This window comes from Monodon monoceros, unplaced genomic scaffold (assembly GCF_005190385.1).
Source record: "Monodon monoceros isolate NGI ecotype Baffin Bay Population unplaced genomic scaffold, NGI_Narwhal_1 Super_Scaffold_22, whole genome shotgun sequence".
Lineage (NCBI taxonomy): Eukaryota > Metazoa > Chordata > Mammalia > Artiodactyla > Monodontidae > Monodon > Monodon monoceros.
The window spans coordinates 13,335,893-13,358,992 of NW_021703779.1; positions in this window are offsets into that span (position 1 = coordinate 13,335,893).

The window sequence follows — 23,100 nt, forward strand, 5'->3', positions numbered from 1 at the left end:
CGGAAGCGGCCGCTGCCGGGGCCGGCGCGCCTGCGCACTCCTGAGTGTGCCAGCGGGACGCGCGCGCAGCTGTCTCGGCTGGTTTGTGGTGAGAAGGTAGTGTTTCGCGGTGCCCTTTGTTGACCCTGCTATGCCGGGCAGGGAAGAGCTGTACTGCCAAGAACCACATTCGAGCTCGGATAACTTTCCGTGCCCCAAGAGGGTGGGACGGGGCGGTGTAATGCCTGGTGATGTTGGTGAGGGGAGAGAGGGGGTGCTGCAACTCTGAGGAAAACAAGTCAGCTCTTTCTTGGAGCTCGTGCACGCGTTTAGAGTGCTCTTTACAATTACTTTGCCTCAAAACCGTCCGGAATCCGACCCCTGTTTCCCATCGCACTGCTACAGCTCTAGACACCTTTTCGCCCCAAGCTGTGCAAGTGTCTCTTCCCGGGGCTTGCCTCGTCCGTCCTCAGTGCTGCGGACCTGAGGAGTTACTGTCCGTTCTCAGCTGAAAAGCCTAGACGGCACCTCATTTCAAGATCCCGCTTCTTTCACACAGAGTCTCCCCTCTCCTCCCCCACATCCGCCTGGGTTCCAGTTAGTCTTGTCGACGACTTGCTCTGCCTGGCATGCCCTTGCTCTCAAATGTCACAGCTCCTATGAAGCCTCACCCTCAAACCCTGTAAGAAGGAATCCCTCTTTCATCCATATGCCCATTAGCACATCTTGAATTTTCTTCATTTTGCATCCCAACCTAGTTCACTGCCTAGTATATAACACCACTAATAAATGTGAGCTGACTGATAAGGATTATAAAATTGTAGATTTGTTAAGAACCGTAGTGCTGAGCATTGTGTCTGGCACATAATGGATGTACATATTTTTTTGAATGAAAGAATGGATGAATCATCCAGTCCGACTCATCTTTTACAGATGAGGAAAGGGGAGCCGCACGGGATTAAGTGACCTTGCTTGAACAGCCACGGGTTTCTCATGTCGACTGCTATTCATTACCCCAATCACCTCGGTTCTTACAAAGAAAGCTAGAAAATTGCTTTTGTTAAGCTATGCCCTTTTTGCAGAGGTTCCCAAACATAGTCGCCCGAATTTTTTAACGGCCCAAAGGGAAAAAGAGATGCTAAGTTTTTCAGGAAGCTAAATTTAATCAAGCTAAAGGAATCCTTTATTAGAGATTGTGTTCTTTTTGTGTGTGTTAAAATGTCTATAAAACTAAGATAGTATATAATAGGAATTTGGGGGCATTTTTTTAATGCCCTTCTTTGGCAAAATAAAAATATACAATACCTTCCTTTTTTTTTTTTTTCTGGAATACCTTCCCTTTTAAACGCTGCTATGCTGCTTGGAAAATTTCCTACCAACGTGTATGGTAAACGTATACTGTAGTATTAAAGAAGTGGTCAACACAAAGCACAGAGCTGGCTTTCTGTAGGCCTTTAGGCTCCCTGCCCAAATTTCAGCAACGGGACCAATCCTGCCCCAGAGGCACATGTTAATGCCCCATTTCTCCCTTACTACACAAAACAGATGCCATTAGCCAGTCAAAGATAGATGTAATACGATGTAATGAAAACTCGCCCTCTGAATCCAAATGCTGCTTTTCTCTTTTTCTGTACAAAACTCATGTCCTCAAGGTTCCTGAGATAACTACCTCCAAGTTTAAGCTCATTGGTTATGCTCCTGATGTTGGTCTGTGGTTCTGAAAACGAGGACAGGAGACTTGCTGATGACATATTGGCAGTCTCTGGTATTCCTAGCCAAGAAAAGGTGGAGGTTGGGGGGAGGGAGGGAAGGGAATTATGGGAAAAATAATTAGCAGCTGAAAGCAGCTATTACATAATCTTGGCTGCTTATTAATTTAGCAGAAGGAATGGCTTATTAAATTCTAATAGCAACAGCACAACTGCAAACAACCTAGCAATTAACAGTGCAGGGCCCATTATTTTGTTAATATGTTCTCTTCTTTTGGCAAGTGTATAAGAACAAAATTTATAGAAGCAGATGGTCTTTTTCAGTAGATTATAGATGGTTTATTTCCCAGTCTTAGTATTAAGAGCTTATTGTGCATTCACCGTGAAAGACAAAAGAAGCGCTGTTATTGTCTTTGTTGGTAATTAACTGTTTGACTTTGATTCCCACAATTTCCAAATTGTGGGCTTGGTTATATAGCTGATTCTTCTCACCTGGTATCTTCTTCATCTGTCATGTGAATAGGGTCTCTTTTTTTAGTCCTTTGCTTTTGTTATCTGGGTGGTCCTGATTTCTTGGTTGTTATTGATTGATGGTGCAAAAATTATTTTTTATGAAAAACTAAAAATCAGATTTTATACTTTTTTCTTTTGATACAGGAAACATTTATTACAGTACCGTTTCTCATGGAACAAGAACACGTAGTTTCATGGTGCACGGCTGCCAGATGTTTCCCAGGTTTCAATGTCCCAGGTAGATAAAGGAAAATTCGGCAAGGTCAGAAGAGAGAAGAACAGATTTATCATGAAATAGGAATGGTAACTGTGTCCCAAGTGTACAGAAGGGGAAGAATTGAAGTCTTTCTGGTAACCTGCCTTTGCTTTTATTTATGTTTTTATAGAGATATAATTGACATATAACACTAGTTTCAGGTGTACAACATAATGGTTCGATATTTATATATATATTACAAAATGATCAGAGTAAGTCTATTTAACATCACTTGTTTCTTAAACAACAACAAAAAAAGTGCCTAGCTTTTATTTGTGCTAAATGCAAGAGGTGAGGGTAAAGTAGAGATTCTACCTTTTAACAGTAACATTTTGAGACTTTATATGTAGTCTTTTATAAGTTTTCAAAAATAATTTTAGTTTCCTGTTAAATGTGTGATGGCTATATGCTTTTATCTCCTCTCCCTCTCAAAATGCCATTAAATGAAAAAAAAGAAGAGGAATGTTTAAAGTATAGACCCACATGGACAATAAGGGAGGGGACAGTAGCGTGAGGATGTCAACGAGGATGTCAGGGTACACTATTGGCTCATGATTAAACACTGACGATTTAAGAAAAAATTGTAGTATATTTATCTTGAGAATATGGAGGACAGACGTGAGGGGATGTTGAAATAATGCTAAATCCTCATGCGGTAACAGGAAGAAAATAGATACGATCCAACATGAATCAAGAAATAGAATTATTAGCATATTCTTTCAATACCAAGAAGTAAATTCCAGATGCAATGAAGACTTTCTTTCCAGAGACAGAATCTTGAGGTAGGATGTAATAAAGGTTATCATTACATTTTATTTTACTGTAGGTTTTACTTAGATAATTTTTAAAAATATTGTAATGAAGTAGATAAAAATTCTTCTGTTAGTGCTAACACTGTATTAAGGATTTGTACAGTGTTCCTTTAGCCAGTCTATATATTATATAAAATTTATTAAATAAAAATGTCTCGTAATGAAATTCAGTGCTGAATCATTGTAGAAGATCACAGTAAGTGTAAAAAAGATGTTCAGAGTTTGTGAATTTGCATCTTCTAAGATAAAGTTGTTCCAAGGAGAAAACTGGCCTAAAATAATGAGGATTTGTGAACCAAATCATTTCAAATAGATAGAGCTGTCACTGCTGAAGTCCTCAACAATGAGCTAAAGGGAAATGTGGAACATACGTTCTTTCTTGACGCCTGTTTCCATAGCTTTGAATAAAATGCAGGAGAATGACTCTTCTCCTTTTAATATTGGGTTAAAGCAGTGATTCTCAAGCTGGGCAATTTTATCCCCCACCAGGGAACACTTGGCAGTGTCTGGAGACATTTGGGTTGTCACAGTGGGGCAGGGGGGCGGGGGTGGGGGAAGAGTTGGTGATGGGGCTGCAATGTACAGAATAGCTTCCATGACAGAGAATTATCCAGCCCAAAATGTCAATAGTGCCGAGGCTAAGAAACCCTGAGTTAGTCACTGAAAAGGTTAGCATGCAGCAATGGAGACATTTTATAGACATTTCAAGAAATGGAACAAGCACTTATCTTCATATGTTTGTTTTTCTCTCAGAGGGGTTGGAGTTGGAGGCATTCTTAATGTTTGATAGGTAAAATCCTTAACTGCTGAAAACACTGGCCACATACGTGAGGCAGTCAGTATTCTTCAAAGTAACTAGAATAAACTATCCAAACGGGATTTTTTTTCAAAGTGATTCTGGAATATTAGTGGAAGTTATTTAAAACCGGGATCCATGAGATGACTATTCCATCCATTCATTCATTCACTTTTTTTTGGCTGTTTTGGGTCTTCGTTGCTGCACGTGGGCTTTCTCTAGTTGGGGCGAGCGGGGGCGAGCGGGGGCTCCTCTTTGTTGCGGTGTGTGGGCTTCTCATTGCGGTGGCTTCTCTCATTGTGGAGCACGGGCTGTGGGCACATGGGCTTCAGTAGTTGTGGCCTCAGGGTCTAGAGCGCAGGCTCAGTAGTTGTGGCGCACGGGCTTAGTTGCTCTGCGGCATGTGGAATCTTCCTGGACCAGGACTCAAATCCGTGTCCCCTGCATTGGCAGGCGGATTCTTAACCACTGCGCCACCAGGGAAGTCCCAATTCATTCATTTATTAACATAAATGTTTATTATGTGTTTGCTCTCTGCTGGGCACTGTGGTAGGTAATGGTGATACAAAGATGAGTAAGATGTTGACTCTGTCCTAAAGCTCCAAAACTATTTCTCCTGACACAAAATTCCATGTCTTTTGGCAACAAACTCTGGATGGTCAGGGGAGCAGTCACCAAGCATATGAATACATTTTCTTTTAGGAAACCCCTAGAGATGCTTCATAGAACCTTAGATGTCTGTGACTGACATCTTTGGAAACTATTTGCCCTAATGACCTCCCAGGGCTCTTAGCAGTCTTTTCATTCTGTCAGTTTTCCACAATACTCTTAATTCACAGCAGTATTAGAGAGAGATTTGCTCTGTTTTCAACAAAACAGTTTCAAATAATTATCTTTTGACCTGGTCCTTAAAATGAGATGTTTCAGCAGTAATCTAACTCAACTAGACTAGTGGTTCTAGGATATTCTTTAGGGGACTTGTGAAAACACAAGATGGCTGGGCCCCACCACCAGAGTTTCTGATTTAGCACGTCTGACATGAGGCCTGATAATTGCATTTCTTTTTTCTCCTTTTTTTTAATTGAAATAATAGTTGTTTTACAATGTTGTGTTAGTTTCTGGTATACCACAAAGTGATTCAGAACATATACATTCTTTTTCAGATTATTTTCATTGTAGGTATTGTTTATCTGTTTTATACATAGTAGTGCCTATCTGTTAATCCCGAGTTCCTAATTTATCCCTTCCCCCACTTTTCCCCTTTGGTAACCATAAGTTTGTTTTCTATACCTGTGAGCCTGTTTCTGTTTTGTAAATAAGTTCATTTGTATCATTTTTCTGGATTCCACATATATATGATATATGATATTTGTGTTTCTCTGTCTGACTTACTTCACTTAGCATGATAATCTCTAGGTCCATCCATGTTGCTGCAAATGGCATTATTTCATTCTTTCTTATGGCTGAGTAATATTCTAGTGTGTGTGTGTGTGTGTGTGTGTGTGTGTGTGTGTGTGTGTGTGTATGTGTATGTGTATTTATATACATATACACCACATCTTCTTTATCCATTTGTCTATCAACGGACACAGGTTATTTCCGTGTCTTGGCTATTGTTAATAGTGCTGCTATGAACATAAGGGTGCATGTATCTTTTCAAATTAGAGTTTTTGTCTTTTCTGGATATATGCCCAGGAGTGGGATTGCTGATCATATGGTAGCTCTATTTTTAGTTTTTTAAGGAACCTCCATACTGTTCTCCATAGTGGCTGCACCAACTTACATTCCCACTAACAGTGTGAGAGGGTTCCCTTTTCTGCACACCTTCTCCAGCATTTGTCATTTGTAGACTTTTTAATGATGGCCATTCTGACCAGTGTGAGGTGGTAGCTCATTGTAGTTTTGATTTGCATTTCTCTAATAATTAGCGATGTTGAGCATCTTTTCATGTGCCTGTTGCCCATCTGTATGGCTTCTTTGGAGAAATGTTTATTTAGGTCTTCTGCCCATTTTTTTATTGGGTTGTTTGTTTTTTTGATATTGAGCTATATGAGCTGTTTGTATATTTTGGAAATTAATCTCTTGTTTGTCACATTTTGCAAATATTTTCTCCATTTCCATAGGTTTTCTTTTCATTTTGTTGATGGTTTCCTTTACTGTGCAAAAGCTTCTAAGTTTAGTTAGGCCCCATTTGTTTATTTTTGCTCTTATTTCTTTTCCATCGGGAGACTGACCTAAAAAAACATTGCTATGGTTTATGTCAGAGAATGTTTTGCCCATGTTTTCTTCTAGGAGTTTTGTGGTGAGAGTTGTATTTCTAAGAAGTTCCCAGGTGGTGCTGATGCTGCTGGTCTTGAGACCACACTTTGAGAACCACTGCTCTATACCAAAAAAAGCTATGACATATAACAGGAAAGTTCTCAAAGCCAGTAATTGTGATATAATTTTCCCAGACAAATGATCTAAAGGAAACTTGAGATCTGAATTTTTTTTTGCTGACCTCATTAAGTCTGATACCATCGGGAGAGTAATAGTCTCAGTTATATGAACCTGAAGTTCAGTCTATATGCACAACCCATAGTGGCTTCTGATCATGGTGTGCCCTGTACAAACTAATGTACTGTAGTAGTCTAAGTTAGAGATTAAAGTACTTAGAGAAACTTGAAGTTTGCACCATAAAAGTCAGATGCTTACGTGATGAATATCACTACTCTAAAATTTTTTCCAACTACTTATGCCAAGTAGGAATCACCTCTGAATACTTTGTTAGCGATTATAGACATGAGGTGGAAAGGAGAGAGTTGAGAGGGACCAGGTAGACAGAATCCATATCCCTGGATAAGGCAGAAACCACTACGTAGTAATCAAAATCTGCCCTTTCTCTTCCATGACATGCGGCTAGACCCTGTTCCTCAGCCACCCGTGCGGTTAGGTGTGCCCATGGAGCTGAGATCAGGCTATGAAGTGTGGATGGAAGTGCTGTCATTCTGGGCCCAGAAAACCCTCCACAGGAAAGCCTCTTCCCTACCTCCCTCCTCAACACTGCTTTTGCTCTCTGGATGTTGACACTTCGAGGTGTCCTTGGAAGTAGGGTTTTGAGGATGGCTGAGTCTGTCAGCCTGGGTTCCTGAATGACTGTGTGGAGCAGACGCACATACCACTACCACCATCATCATTCCTACCACCAATTTTACTTTAAGTGAATGAGAAATAACTTTGTATTAAGCCAGTCATTTTTCCGGGTTCATCTGTTAAAACTGCTAGTATTACTGGCCATCCTTGCAAGCTGTTACACACTTCCTTACGAAGAGAAGGAGCCATAGTGATGGGTAGAGCAGTGCATTTTCAAGTGGCTAGCTCTTTGTCTCGATTCTAAACCTGCTTTTTGTGCTCCTCCATGTGTCTCCTTTCTGTTGAAATTTAAAGAGAATCCTCATACGGTCTGAGTCCAGAATTTAAAACTACTCATCTATCAAAGGGGCAGGAAAGACTGATTTGAGATTTTTCATTAGCTTTACATTCCTGTGGCAAAACAGTAGATAATGCAAAATTTTAAAAATCACGTGGATGAAAGAGCCAAGGAAATGGGGGTTACGGGGGGAGCATATTCTGGCTAACTATCCCTAATTGTCAAAAGTGCATGATGTTGTCAGTTTCTTAGAACCAAGAAACCAAAGATGACAGTTGATTTATGATCAGATTATATCCTTGTCTTCTAAATAATATAGGACAAAGTTAAAACATTTATCCTAAAGCACTATTTAGAATACACAGACATTTTAATTGAATGATTTGAAAAACTTTTAGAAATAATGCACACATTTTAAATATAACAAATACATAAAATAATAGATGTTTAAAAGTGATTTCACTCAAAAACTTCATTTTACAAATAAGGAAATTAAGCCCCAGAGAAGTAAACAAATTGCTCAATATCATACTACTTCATAAGTGGTAGATGAGGAACTAAGAGCCCTGTGTTCTGTCTCCAGCCGGTGTTTTCCCACCATAGTCCACTGTCTGTTGCCCATAAACTACTAGCCCATTATCTTTAGACAAAAACAAACAAATAAACTGAAAAACCACACACCCACAGCCCCTCAAAACATAAATTCTTCATTTCTTTCTCTTATCTCTCAGCCTGGTACTAAAGTATTTGTGTCTCCACTAGTGGACTGAAACCCTTGTGATCTCCAGGATTGGGATAGTATTTTACTAATCTTTCTATCACAGAATCTAATCCAATACTTGGCATAGAGTAGACGCTCAGAAAATGTTACTTTGAAATGTTAATTACTTTGACGCCAAAAGAAAAATTAATAAGCCCCTGTCTCATTGCTTCTTGAGTGTTAGCAGGTTTTCTGCTCCCCTCCCCCTACCATAGCATACGAAGTAATCTCCTCCTTTCCATCCCCACTAATACTGCCCTAGGTCAGACCAACAAACTGGACTTTCTGTCTCAGCCCCTCCCCTCCATCTGATCCCATTACTACAATTCCTTCTGCATGTGGCCACCTGAGTGTTTTTTCTGAAACATAAATCCAATAGAGATTAGACCCTCTGCTTAGAATGTTTCAGTTTCTTTATTACTTCAATTTGTATGCCTATGTCTGGGCCAGGTACTCATTGGGTACTGGGGATAAAATAGAGAACAACTTAGACATGGAACCTTCTGCCAGGTGCATATGGTATTAGGGCAGGAGGGCACAGTTTACAACTGGCAATCCCAATACAGTAATGTAAGTGTTTCAAAAGGGGGAAGGCCAGGGTGCTAAGGGACCATATAGGAGAGGGCCTAATCCAGAGTTTCGGTGATCGTGATAGGTGGTAGAGTCTGAGAAGGGTTCCTGGAGGAAACAGACTTTAGGCCAAAATTGAAAAACAAAACAAGTGAGTTGGGCAAGATTGTTCCGCACAGGGAGAGTAGCATGTACAAAGATAAAGAGATGAGTGTGTGACTCTTAAGGACCTGAATAGAAGGTCAGTGTGGTCAGAGAGTACCTGGGTAAAGATAAGTCTGCAGAGAATCAGAGGACCAGGTTATACAGGACTTTTTAACAAGATTAAAACATTTGGGCTTTATATAAAGATATTGGGAGACACTGAAGGATTTTAAGCAAAGGCAGCGCCATTATTGGATTTGAGTTTTAGAGTTTCAGAAAAATCACTCAGGGTGAAATGTGGTTAACTGCAGGATATACTGTAGTCCGAGTTTAGTTGAAGATAAAATAAACCCTTCTAACTAATATGAACAAAAGCAGTCTAAATGTGATTGGAAGAGCAAAATCTAGGCTGAGTTTCCAGGAAAACCTTCCAGAATAACACTGCAGAACTTGACTGCCAGGGAGCCACTGTGTCTGCCATGATCAGTGAGCTGGAATGCTAAGAAGCTGTCTTCATAACTGCTGGCTTCAAGCCTGTACCTCCTCTGCTGTGATCAAGAAATCAGGAATCTGCTGCCAGCAAAGTGGATGCCATGGGTGCTCCTTCTTTTCACTCATGTGGCTAGAGACTGGACATTGGACTCCCTCTACAACTGCCACTGAAAGCCAGATGCTTCCATAACCATGCTCATCAGCAGAAATAGGAGAGTTGAGGCCCCCTCTTCATGATCTATCACTTCCCCCCTCCAAATCTCGCATAGGTACACCTGATTGTTGGAATCTACATCACAACCAGAAGCCTGGCTATGGAATGTAGTTTTTTGTTTTCTGGGAGGAACACTGCAGCAGGTTGGAATGTATTTATATATTTTTACTAAATTTACTTATTTATTTATTTATTTTTGGCTGCATTGGGTCTTTGTTGCTGCACGTGGGCTTTCTCTCGTTGCAGCGAGCGGGGGCTACTCTTTGTCGCGGTGCGCGGGCTTCTCATTGCGGTGGCTTCTCTTGTTGCGGAGCATGGGCTCTAGGCGCGCGGGCTTCAGTAGTTGTGGCTTGCGGGCTCAGTAGTTGTGGCTCACGGGCTCTAGAGCGCAGGCTCAGTAGTTGTGGCGCACAGGCTTAGTTGCTCCGCCGCACGTGGGATCTTCCCAGACCAGGGCTCGAACCCGTGTCCCCTGCATTGGCAGGTGGATTCTTAACCACTCTGCCACCAGGGGAGTCCCGAGGTTTGTATTTAAAGAGGCGGAAAGAGAGAGAGCTGGAGAGGGGGGTGTGGCATCAAGTTGGAGGTGCTGCTGTTGCTGAAGGAGGGAGAGACAAGCTAGGAGTCAATAGAGAGGAAGAGGTTGAAGATATGGGGGAAAGGAGTTAAATACTCAGTCCTACAAGGACACTGAGTAGTGAGGAGGTGATGTAAGCCAGACACACTAGAGGCTAAATAAGAAAAGGGGCATTTCTTCCATTTTGCTCAGACCAGTGAATGGTGGGGGAGGAAGAAAGGATGTAGACAAGCACATAGTTTGGTGCTAGGGAAGCAGCTTCTTCCTCTCTGACATAGAGGCAGAGGGAAGATTATCTGCTGGGCGAGAAGAGGGAGGTGGCGATGGGTTGAGAAACATGAAGCAGGTTTCTCCTAGAAACCTTGGAGAACTGGAGAGAGGCTTCTGGCGCAATAGGAACGGATCACTGAGGGCACTGAGTGTACAGTGGAGACTAGAAATGTGGCTGGGTCGTTCTGGAATTAGGTGCATTGGTGGAGGGTTGAGATTTGCCAGACGGCTGAGATAGAAGGATGAGACACCAAAGTAGTGGAATTCAAGCCAGACAAGGAGAGCCGTGGTGGTGAAAGCGGAGAGTTTCAGGGCAGGAGGGAGGTGGTGGATGCTGATATGATAGAGCAGAAGGAGGCAAAGTGATGAGGTCGAGGAAGAGGAGAACCCTACGCCCACCAGGGCCAGATTAGAATTAGAGCCAGCTGGAAGTGTTGGGAGTCGTGTTCTGAGAGGGACCTGTGATGGCATTGTTTCAGAGGTGGGGAAGTGGGAGGTTGGGTGGGGAACGCAACAAATAAGGGCGCAGTGATGGCCTAGTAGAAAGGAGGGGAAGGTCACTGGAGCAGAGAAGACCCAGGAGGGGACTTGCTTGGGTGTTGAGTAGTGGGTCATCTATGTGGATGTCAGAGTCATTCGGGATGGTAGCAGGACCTGATGGAAAAGGTGACAGTGACTCAGTTGCTAAAGACTCCAAAGAAAGAGGGAGTGGTATATAATGGCAGCAGGAGGAGTAGGGCGTGATTAAAAAAAAAAAGGTTTATTGAGATGTAATTCACATGCCCCACAGTTCACCCATTTATAGTGTGCGGTTCAATGGATTTTAGTGTATTCACAGAGTTGTGCAACCATCACCGCAGTCAATTTCAGAACACTTCCCTCACTCCAAAAAGAAACCCCACACACCTTAGTCATCACTTCCAATCTCCCGAACACTCCCCCCAGCCCCCAGCCCCTGGCAGCCACTGATATGCTTTCTTTTTTTGTTTGGTTTTTTGTTTTTGGGGGGGTTTTCTTTGGCCACAGGGTAAAGCTTGAGGGATCTTAGTTCCCAGACCAGGGACTGAACCTGGGCCACGGCAGGGAAAGCGCTGAGTCCTAACCACTGGACCACCAGGGAATTCCCCCACTGATCTGCTTTCTGTCTATAGATTTACCTATTCTGGCCATTCTATATAAATGGAAGCATATCATAGGTGGTCCTTTGTATATGGCTTCCTTCACTTAGCATAGTGCTTTCAAGGTTCATCATCCATGTTGTAGCAGGCATCGGAATTTCATTTCGGAGCACTATTTTAATGGCTGGAAAGAACCTCAAAAGAGTTTAGGGGAGGATGCAAGGCAAACGCTTCCCTTGTACACCAAGTCAGCTCTGGTCATTGACATTCAGTGCCAAAATTGTTGTAAAGTATGTCTTGTCCTTTTCTTGGGAGTATCTAAAATAAGTCAATATTAAATGTTCATGCTTGCTTCTTCCCTCCCCACCCCCAGCAGTAAACATAACTGAAAGCCTTGCTTAATGACAAAAACTGAGTCAGTCATTATTGCTTCATGTTAACTACTTGCCTAAGAAACATATTCATCTTATAGAGGAGATAATGAGCAAAACTGGCAATGCCCTAATAAGCTCTAAATTAAGCCTACATAATGTTGAACAAAATATAAGAATCAGCAAAAAAAATTTTTTCTACTTATTGATCATTAGTGTTAATGAGAACAGCAGCAAGTGGCTTTGTTCCTGTTCACTTAGAAAGTATGAAAACAAGGTAAGCCAGCAATTAGGAAGGTTAATGTGAGGATTCAGTTTTCATCCTGATAATGGAATAATTTGTTTTCTAGCCTATTAACCTCAGAAGCCCTCGACGGCTTTATCTTCTCTGGTCTTTGGCTAATTTTTTTTTCAACCATGTTAGTAACAGAAACTGCGAAAATGGGATCAGGGCCTACTAAAAGCAATAAAACCGAATAAATGCATCAATTTCCAGGAAATGTCAATTACAAATAAGCAGAAGGGACTGTTGTCTGTATGAAGGGACTAGAGCCTCTTATTAATAATAGTGGAGGAAGTAATCCAAGAGACTAAATGTGCTGGTGAGAGAGGCTAAGTCTCTCTAAGGAGCTCAGAATGCAAAGGACACATAAAAACCTGGGAAGAGTGAGGTAGCAATCAAAGACTCAAACCACAAGAACAGCACAGAGCTGTAACACTAATGCAAGAAAGACCAGCTAGAGAGAACCAAGGCTTGCTGAAGTATATTTGAATTTGAAGGTTCACTGCTGCAGTGGAATCTCTTTTGTTTGCCCAGCATCCCTCACTCCTTCTAAAAACAGTACCCCCATTCTTCAGGGAAACCGTTCTCTCCCCCTACCACCATCACTCCCATTCCAAGGATGTAAGCTAAAAGAATGCAAGTCTTCAGGTTGGGACAAATCATATCTGAGAATATGAAAACAATTTTTTAAAGAGATCCTTAAAATATCATTTGTAATCTATTTTTCCCATAGATTAGAAATAAAAGTGCTTCCTGAAGACAGGAGTTGGGCAAATGTCTTGGTTTTCAAAAATGGGGAGAAGGTAGATGATGCAAATGTTAATGGGGATTTCAATATTGATTCTCTATTAACAATATCAAATGGGTGGTGTGTGAACTCCCAGAGAGAGAGGAGGTGATCCTTAAAGAAGCCAGCACGAATTCACTGAGAAGAGACAGCCTGACAGACGGGCTTTGGTTTCTTTTGTTATATGTTTATTAGGCTAGTAGATCAAAGGAATCCTGCAGACATAGCGTTTCTGTGCTTCTGCAAGGCATTTTTCAAACACTTTCATGACATCCTTGCTGAGAAGATGGAGAAACTGGATGGGTGATAGGATAATTTAGCAGCATAATCATTCTATCCTAAGAATGCTGATTAATGGGTCTCTGTCAAATCTGGCAAATTTTGTTGAAGATCTGTTTCAACCAGGGTTGCTTTCCTAGCATGGTCCTTTTTAAGTAACCTGGATATGGGCTAAGTGGACCTGGGTATCAGTGTATAGAGAACAATAGTCTGGGAGGGAGTGTGAATAAATCAGATGACAAAGCAGATTCCAAACTGGCATTGGCCCAGGGATGATGTATCAGCTAGTATCTTTTGCAAAAAGGCAAGATAAATATGTAAATAAATGCAGAAGTGGTCATCTCTGTTAAAATGAAATTTAAATAGGACAAGTTTTAGTGTTCTATCCTTGGAACCAAAGTTAAGGATATAAGGAGAACTTGCTAAATAGCAGCATGTAGAAAAGAAGACTTAGGGATGTTAGTAGCCTGAAGGCAATAAGAGCCAAGAGCATGATAAGGCTGTAAAACAAAAGAAGAAAAAAGAACCCAAAGGAATCTTGGGCTGTTTAATTAGAAATATATCCATAGTATTCTGACTGTTCTTTGCTTTTGATAATCAATCTTACTATACTTTGATTTATTATGTTCAATTCTGGGAAATATATTTCATGAGGGACATAGACCAACTTCAACTCCTTCATAGGAGTCATATCATAGAGTGCTATAGATCATGGCATATGAGCAACAGCTGAAATGAGTGAGGATGGTTAGCTTGGGAGTAAAATATTTAGGGGCAAAAGGATGGCTCTCTTACAGCATCGAAAGAGATGGGACATAAGACAGAATTCTGTTTCGTTCCAAGAGGAAAATGAGCATCAACGGATGAAAGTTACTGGGGTGGTAGATTTCAGATAAAATAAAAAAGTAACTACTAATAATTAGGAGTCGAATCAAAGTAGGTGAGCGCCCAGTTGTTGGAGATGTTCAAACAAATGACATGGCAGTGAGGACTCCTTTGCTATGTGAAGGGCTGGACACTCAGAACCTTAAGGCTTTTTTCAATTTGGGGATCCAGAAAACCCCACTTCAAGGGCAGCTGTTGTTCTGGGATTTGTGGGTATGCGTATTGGTGTTGTTTCTCTCCATCTTAAACAGAAATGAAATGTTTCCTGATTTATATGTCAGAAGTCTAGAATAGTCAGGCACAAATGGGCTAGAAGGCCAGTGTCTGGAATTTGCTTTGGATCTACCCCATAATGCCCAACACACAGGGACTCAACAAAGAGGGTCTTTTCTTGAAGCTTCTCTGTGTTTCTCATGAAGATGCTTTCTTATTTTATATCTCATTTATATTCATGATTTAGCCGTGAATTGAGGTGATTGCTCTCCTTCAAGTGCTTTCTTTTTGCTTGTGGATATCTCCTAATTTAAGAGTGAAGAATCATGTGTTTTTACTGCTAAGGAAACTGCACCTCCCTACTATGATTTCCATCATTGCAAATTCACATTAAGTAAAAATACTTTCCTAATTCTTATCCTAGTCTCTCTCCAATAGGACTTTGATTTGGAAGGTACTTGATGTTTGCCACAAAAGCTGGAAGAGCTTTTCAGGGCAACATACAAACCATAAAACTTGCCCTTCCAAGCCAGACAGACTCAGGCTTTAAATCCTGGCTTTTCTGGGTACCATAGTCAGCTTGCTTAATCTTTCAGAACGGTAGTTTCCTCATCTCTTAAATGAGGTTATTAATATATGTATATTTCAGGAAGTTATTTTGAAGATGAAATAAAGTATGCTAATAACCTATCATAATGCTTAGTTCATAGTAGGTATACCATGGAATGTGAATATTATTATTAATTCATCACACAGTAATTTTCCGATAATCCTCAGCTTCCCTTAAAGTAATGATCAAATTTAATTTTTTAACACTATAATGTTTCTATTTAAAAAAATTTAGTGCCAGTTGTCTGTTTCTTTCCCTAACATAATCATTTAACTATAGCTAAAATGTCCTAACTTCCTAATTATTTATAGGTCTGTGAAAAAAAATTTGTGTGATGGTAACTAAGTCCAAGGCATGTCTTTATTATTAGCCTCAACTTTTTCCACAACCCATTCTGTAGGAAGAAGCTATAGTTTTCCCAAAATGCCTTGCCCAGAGCAAAGCAGTTGCAGGGTTCCTGCCTCTGTAGCCTGCCCTAACCAAGCCCAGGGCACTGATTGTTTCCTTCCTGTACTTTGCAGAAAAATTGGCCTTCTCTGTTTGATTTGAAGTCATGAGTCTGGATCATAGTGAGCAGTACACTCTGCTTAATGAATCATTAGTAGAACAGAGAAAAGAACAGACTCAATTACCTGCTGGGTTGGTTACCCAGCCTTTCCCTGAACACTGCCCTGCTCCAGCCTACACTGAAACACGGAGGCTTTTGTATAGCAATGACTCCCTCACCAGTAGTGCTGTCTGTTGAACCTAAGACCCGTATTCTACATTCTTGATTGAGTTTAATCTGACTTGGCAGCTTTCTTAAGTACTACAGCCGTCTGCAAGCAGGAATAATGAGGGCTTTGTACAAACAGCATAGCTGCTGGGCTCCAGGCCTCCTTTCCCCTTTCTGTCTTCTTGACCACATGCTCCATCACCTGCAGGTGTCAAACTGTGTGCAGTGGCCTTTCAGGTCAGGCCCTTGGGGCTTGCTCAGGAGGTGATAAGCCCAAGAACTAAGGGGAAGAGAGTGGGGGCAGATGAACAATAAACAAATAATCAGGTGATGATAAGTGCTACCCTTGTCTCCCCTGCCTCTGGGGCTCCAGCCTCAGAATATTCAAGTTCTTTGAATGAGCTATGTTCTGTCCCACCTCAATGATGACTTCGAACACCTGTAGAAACCTTCCTTGGCCTTCAGAAAACCTCAGCCTTTTTCACCTCTTCAGTGAGGACTCCTTGACATTCCCTAGATTGTGGCCTCTCCTGTGACCTACTCTGACTAGTCCGGAGGCCACTTACAGGCAGGAACCATGTCTTTTCATTTTATGTAGCTCAGAGACTTAACACAGTGCCTGGCTTATTAAGATTGCTCAATAACTCCTGGTTGATGGACTGAACAGGTCAGGGGAGAGTTGAAGGCCAATCTTGATTTATTAAATAAATAATACTGAGCCCCTATGATATCGCAGGAGAGGCAGACAGCCCAAATATAAACACACACATAAATCTGTCAGGTGGCGAGGTGGGGGAAGAGAGTGACAGTGGGAGACACACAATAAGCAGATAAACAAATAGGTCAGAAGGTGGTAAACAGTGAGAGAGAAAAATGGCAGAGAGGGGTCTTGGGAGTCGCTATTTCAGATAGACTGGTCAGGGGAGGCCTCTCTGACAAAGTGATATTTGAGCACAGAGTTGAAGAAAGTGAGGGAATGAACCAGTGGAACCTGGGGCATAAGCTTTCCAGGCAGAGAGAGCAGAGAGTGCCAAATCTTAGAGCTTGGCATGAGGAAGCGTGCCATATCTGATGTAAGGAATTGGAAGGAGACTAGTGTGACTGGAGTAAAGTGAGTGAAGAGGAGAGTAGTGAGAGGTGAGATAAAAACAAGAAGAAGACCACCACCACCACCACCACACAAGGTACAGCGTGGATTGGCTGTAAGTGCTAGAATTTGGGCCCAGGTGAATGTGATAAACCATCAGAGGAAACTTACAAATGAGACCCTGAATGCCTGTGGTTGGGAAGGAGGAGAAAAACCAGAGGAATGGAGGGACGTGGGGGGGGGGTGTCCTAATTCTGAAAAAGGAGACAGTGCCAAAAATAACAGCCTAGTGTACTTGATGTTACTCCCGGGTGATTACAGTACTCAAAGAATGATTTGTAAGCACCCACACAGGAACTTAGTGAGCTGTAGGAGCTAGGATAGTGGGGGTCACAAAGAATATCACATAAGTTATCAGATTTCCTTTTACTCGTACCTTCACGAATGATATTAGGCCGGTTGATCAAAGTAGTGTGGTACAAATAGTGTACAGAGATTTCTGCAAAGTATTTGGCAAGGTCTTGTACCCTCATAGACAAGATGGACGGACATGCTCTGAATGGTCACCCTGTTAGATGGCTTTGTTCTTTTTTATTATTATTATTTTTTATTGTGGTGGTAAAATACACTTTGTTCTTTTTTATTATTATTTTATTGTGGTAAAATACACATCATATAAAATTTACTATTTTAATCATTTTGAAGTATACAATTCAGGGGTATTAAGTACATTCACAGTCTTGTGCAACTATCACCACTATCTAGTTCCATAACTTTTTCATCACCCCAAAAGGAAACCCCCATTCTCATTCTCCATTTTACCCTACCCCCATTCCTGGGCAATCACTAATCTGCTTTCTGTGTCTGTGGATTTGCTTATTCTGGTTGTTTTGTATAAATGGAATCATATAATATGCAGCCTTTTTTGTCTGCCTTCTTTTACCTAGCATAATGTTTTCAAAGTTCATCCATGTTGTGGCCTGTATCAGTACTTCATTCCTTTTTTTTTTTTTTTTCTCTTTTTCCTACTTTTTGGCTGCACCATGCGGCATGCGGGATCTTAGTTCCCCAACCACGGCTCGAACCCGTGCCCCCTGCAGTGGAAGTGTGGAGTGTTAACCACTGGACCACCAGTAACGTTCTTCATTCCTTTTTATAGCTGCCTAATGCTTCATTTTATGGATATACCAGATTTTTTTCACCCATTCATCAGTTGATGGAAATTAGGGTTGTTTCCACCATTGGGCTATTGTGAATAGTACTACTCTGAACATTTGTGGACAATTTTTGTTTGAAGACCTGTTCTGAATTCTTTTGGGTGTATACCTAGGAGTGGAATTGCTGGGCCATATGGTAATTCTGTCCTTACCCTTTTGAGGAACTACTGAACTGTTTTCCACAGCAGCTGCTCTTTCCATGGGAAGTGTTGGGGGCAGGGTACAGTTGGAAGCACCAAGGGTTGGCTCCAGGAGGACTCTGCTCCACTGTGCCTCTAGAGAAGTTGAGAAGGGCAAGAGGCACTGGATCGGGAGCACATCATCAGGAATTAGGAGAACTTGGATTAATGGTCAGTGGAATGGCCTTGCTGAAGCGAGGCTCATGAGGCTCATCCTTATCTAGGACGTGAGGCACCTGGAATTTGCACACCATAAATCTTTCTCAGCTGAATACCTTGAGGTCCTTCCTGTGAGACAGCCTGTCGCTAGGCTCCCTGAGGGAAGGCCCAGGCCCGTCCAGCAGACCATCCGTCTCTCTTGAGATGGCAAACTGATCAAATTTTCAGATGACACCCAAGTGGAAGGGATACCAAATTTAGAATCAGGGTTTTAAAAGATTGAAGCAAACCAGAAAGATGAGTTAAAACCTAACCAGATAATATTTGTGATTTTTTTTTTTTTTTTGTGAGTAACATCAGTGAGTCAGATGGGTCACCTGTGGAAAAAACCCAGAGATTTTTTAGGCCGGTTAACACATTAATATATATATATATTTTTAACCCGGGATTAATTTTAAGGATTTAGTTTTTCCTTCAAAGAGTAACAAAAGCTAGAAAGAATGCCTGCTTAAGGAAAATCAACATGAAAATAGCTACTAGTGCTCTTAACAAGAAAGCAGAGGCTACCCAGGTAGCCTACTAAGGAATGCACTAAAATTGCCTGGATGTATTTCCAACATCCCATAACAGATCAATGTTAAAATTTCAATAATACATCTCCTTCTATTTGAATCGGCAAACTCAAAAACCACTGGTTACCAAATATTTTGCTTGATGTACTGATCTCTCTCCTCCTCTGTTAGGAGCAGCTTTCACTGAGCACCTTCCCCTCCAGGTGCCATACATAATGCAGTTAAGGAACGGAGTGAGGCAGATAGCTAGTGGGAAGCAGCCGCATAGCACAGGGAGATCAGCTCGGTGCTTTGTGACCGCCTGGAGGGGTGGGATAGGGAGGGTGGGAGGGAGGGAGATGCAAGAGGGAAGAGATATGGGAACATATGTATATGTATAACTGATTCACTTTGTTATAAAGCAGAAACTAACACACCATTGTAAAGCAATTATACCCCAAAAATTAAAAAAAAAAAAGGAACGGAGTGAGTACATGAGGGTGGGAGTGGGGGTAGAAAATGTACAATTTAGACACCAAATCAGAAACCGTATTATTCCAGAGTCAACTTCCACACCATTAATTTTTTAAAACCTCAAAATCCATCAAAATGCTTATATAATATTTTTCATCTTCAATATCATGAGAGAACCAAAGAACAAGCCAATTACTTTCTAAAAAATTTATGAAAAAGTAAATCATAGAATTCCATTCAATTTTCAACTGCGTATAATATTTATGAGTCCACAAATTGCAGATGAAAAATAAGAAAAAGGTAATAAAAGTGATTTGTTTCCAACTGGAAAACATGCATTAGAAAATTCGAATCTACTCTTGCAAAGTCTTGTTCACCAGATTTTCTCCTGGGGGCCTGGGCATAATACTTACAGATTTTCAGATAAAGAATGCCTCCTAAGGCTTGACTTTTCACAACTGACTTAATTTTGACAGTTTTAGCTGATATCAAAGGACCTAACTCTTAGACGCAGAAAATACCACACGAAGTGACATAGGAATATCCGTGCCCCGGTCCAGTTCCAGTCACCACCATTTATAACATTCACCAGATTTAAACTTAAATCTTTTGTCTTGCACTGTTCCTTCAACATGCAAACAGCAGTAGGAGAAAGGGAGCTGATAAATAAAACATCCGAGAATATTATAGTTTCCAAGTGCTGAAAGAAAACTCATCTGAAAGTTACAGCAGACATGATTTTAAAGTAATATTTGCTGTTTGAAAACACAAACAAGTATTCTGTGTTATGTGGTAGTGTTTAAACTTAAGTTAACTGATTACTCAAAACTTTTCAGACTCACAAATTCATGTATCAAAAATATGTCTACCCTAGCAAAGAGAAAAGCAGGAATTGTTCCAAAACCCAGAGTAAAATATAAATGCCTCATCTGGATAAGATGACATCCTCATGAGCAACACTCATAAAATGCAAGTCAGTGTGGGGCCGTTTGATGATTCTAAAACAACTAAACTGAGTCTCAGACAGTCCTCAGATAGGAAACACCAAAATTGCAGTCTCTATTAATTTCAGTACAATCCATTTCAAACACTTTTTTTTTTCTCTTGAAGTCACTTGCAGACTAGCATGTTAGTGTTTGGTAAGTTATAAAAATAAGTGCATATGAGGGCAGTCATTCCCAATAGATAGCATTTTTGGAATGCTGCTAATAAATAATCACCTCTGAGATAAAAATCTGCCTCAGAGAAGATGTGAATGCATTTCGAGTTTTTCCAGAAAACTGATTTCCATTTACAATCCAAAAGCCAATGGTAAAGAGGAAAAGTCCCCCCCAAAAATGTTGAAAAGATCATTACAGGCACTTCCCTGGTAGTCCAGTGGTTAAGACTCCGCACTTCCAATGCAGGGGGCATGGGTTCAATCCCTGGTCGGGGGATCCCACATGCTTCACAGCACAGCCAAAAAAAAAACAAAAACAAAAGAGCATTACATCTTCCCACTTCCCCAAGATAAATGTCATATTAATTTAGCACAGGAAAACGGATGAATATATGTACTTTTTACATTTTACTATTTTGCAGTCTATCCTAAGCATGCAGTAATAATTAGCGTCATGATCAGGAACACTACTACTGTCTTAATTAATATGTGAACATGTCCCTACTATTATTATCAAAAATAAAAATGTTAGACTACAGACTGAGCCCAACCCACTGGTCTCCCCATTTTGACACGGAATGTTCCAGTAGGGATTGGTGGCTAAAACAGGAATTGTTATGTATTTGGGGAACTATGACTATACTGAGGAGGTCAAATATGCAGTCACTAGCAAATCCAGCTTCTCTTTGGGGTCCAATGGATTAAGAAAAAAACCCTCTGTAAGTTCAAGGCTTCAGTTGTGGATGTTAGAGCTTAGACATTTTAAGCAATCTTCTAGATTTTCTTGAAAAGTAAATATAAACCTAAAAGTAAAGGTAAATATAAAACTAAAAGAACCTTACCTACATGGTTTATGTGGTACCTCTCATATAAACTTAAAACCTCTAATCTTGTTTTTAAGGAAATGCTTTAAAATTCCTTAAAATACTAATAAAAGAAATCCAACCAGCAGTAAAAAGGTCCAAATTGTAGAGAAAAAGATTGCAGTTCTACTGAAAAGGAGACCTACTTTCTGTGAAGAAAAGTACAAGGTAGCCAGCCCTGACTCAGCACAGATGGGACAATAATAGCTTAAATTGAATTCTTCTACTGCAGGATTATCCATTTCATTAAGGATTTAGACTCAGAGAGAGAGCTGTGCATTTTTGCTCATTCTTATTCTCAAAATAATAATATCCTTTCCTTGAGCCAGTCAATTTTATTTAAAGTTTTCTATAGCTAAGACTGCTGTAAGCTCTAATACCCAGCAGAATCTTTTGTATGTTGCAAAGAAATGGCAAAGGTGTATTACATTTTGTGGTGCAATCCCAATGATCTCCCCCTTTCTGTCTCATTTTTATTTAACTTACAGGAAGACAGAAAAAATGTTGAACTTCTCCGTTATCCCTAGTCTGTGACCCATGTTAAATTGTATTTATCCCAGTGAAAAATGTTTCCACAACACACATTTTTAACATATAATTTTACATAATGAAGCATGAATGACTATTCACAATAAAAGTTAAAAAAAGCACGCTAACATTGTTGCACTAATTGCTTGAGCATCCGCTGTATAAAACAATAGAATTATTTCTAATATTTGCTTGAATTGGCCATTTTTCTTATGAAGAACCCACTAGCAGACTCAGAATCAGCAGAGTGCATGCATACAGGGAAAAATTAATCTATGCCTGTCTTTATTATGATAGTGGCGTACTTTTCTCTCCAGAAATGAAAGAGAATTGTATCTATCTCCAACCCCCCTTGTGATGGTGTTAGGAAATGTTCTCCTTTAGTGATCAAAATGAGAGTGTTTGTGAAAGCTCTTTGTAAGCTATAGAGTAATATTCATATATAAGTTAGTATCATTGTCGGCCTAATGCTTATTTATATCTGAGGCTAAAATGAAGCGCCTGGAGGTTATTCTAGTCTGATTCTCCCAAAGCAGATCCTGAGACTAGGATTCGGGTACAGGGAGTAAGCTAGGGGGGTGATCCCAGGAAGCATGAAGTGAGGGAGTGGGGGACCTTTAGGCAGGCGAGGGAGAAGTCAGCAAAAAGGGTGAGTTGTGAGTAATTATAACTGTGTGCACATGAAGCTCAAGGGAACTGAGCATCCTCTGAATCGTCCCACTGAGGATGGGAAGCAGAGGTATTTAGCCACAGGCTTCTGTCCCTCATTGGTTAAGGGCTGCTCCCTGGGGATGATAAATCCGTGACACTTCCTAGATGCCCTGCACAGCTGAGCCAGCTCTGAAGGTGCTAGTGAAGCCTTGGGTCAGAGGTGGAGAGAGACGGGTGGCTGCTGGAGGTACGGAGCTGTCAGCAGGTACAGGGCTGTCTTTCCCAGCAGCTGCAGGTGAAGCCAGGCCCAGCCAAGGGCACATGGGGCAGGGCATTTGCAGTGTGTACTGAGAACACAACCATCATACAGAGTCTCAGAAGCAAAGTCAAGAGCAGGCTTCCGGGATCTGATTTGTGCTATCTTGGTCCCAGGCCTATCATAAGCACTTCGCATGGGTGAAGCATCCTAG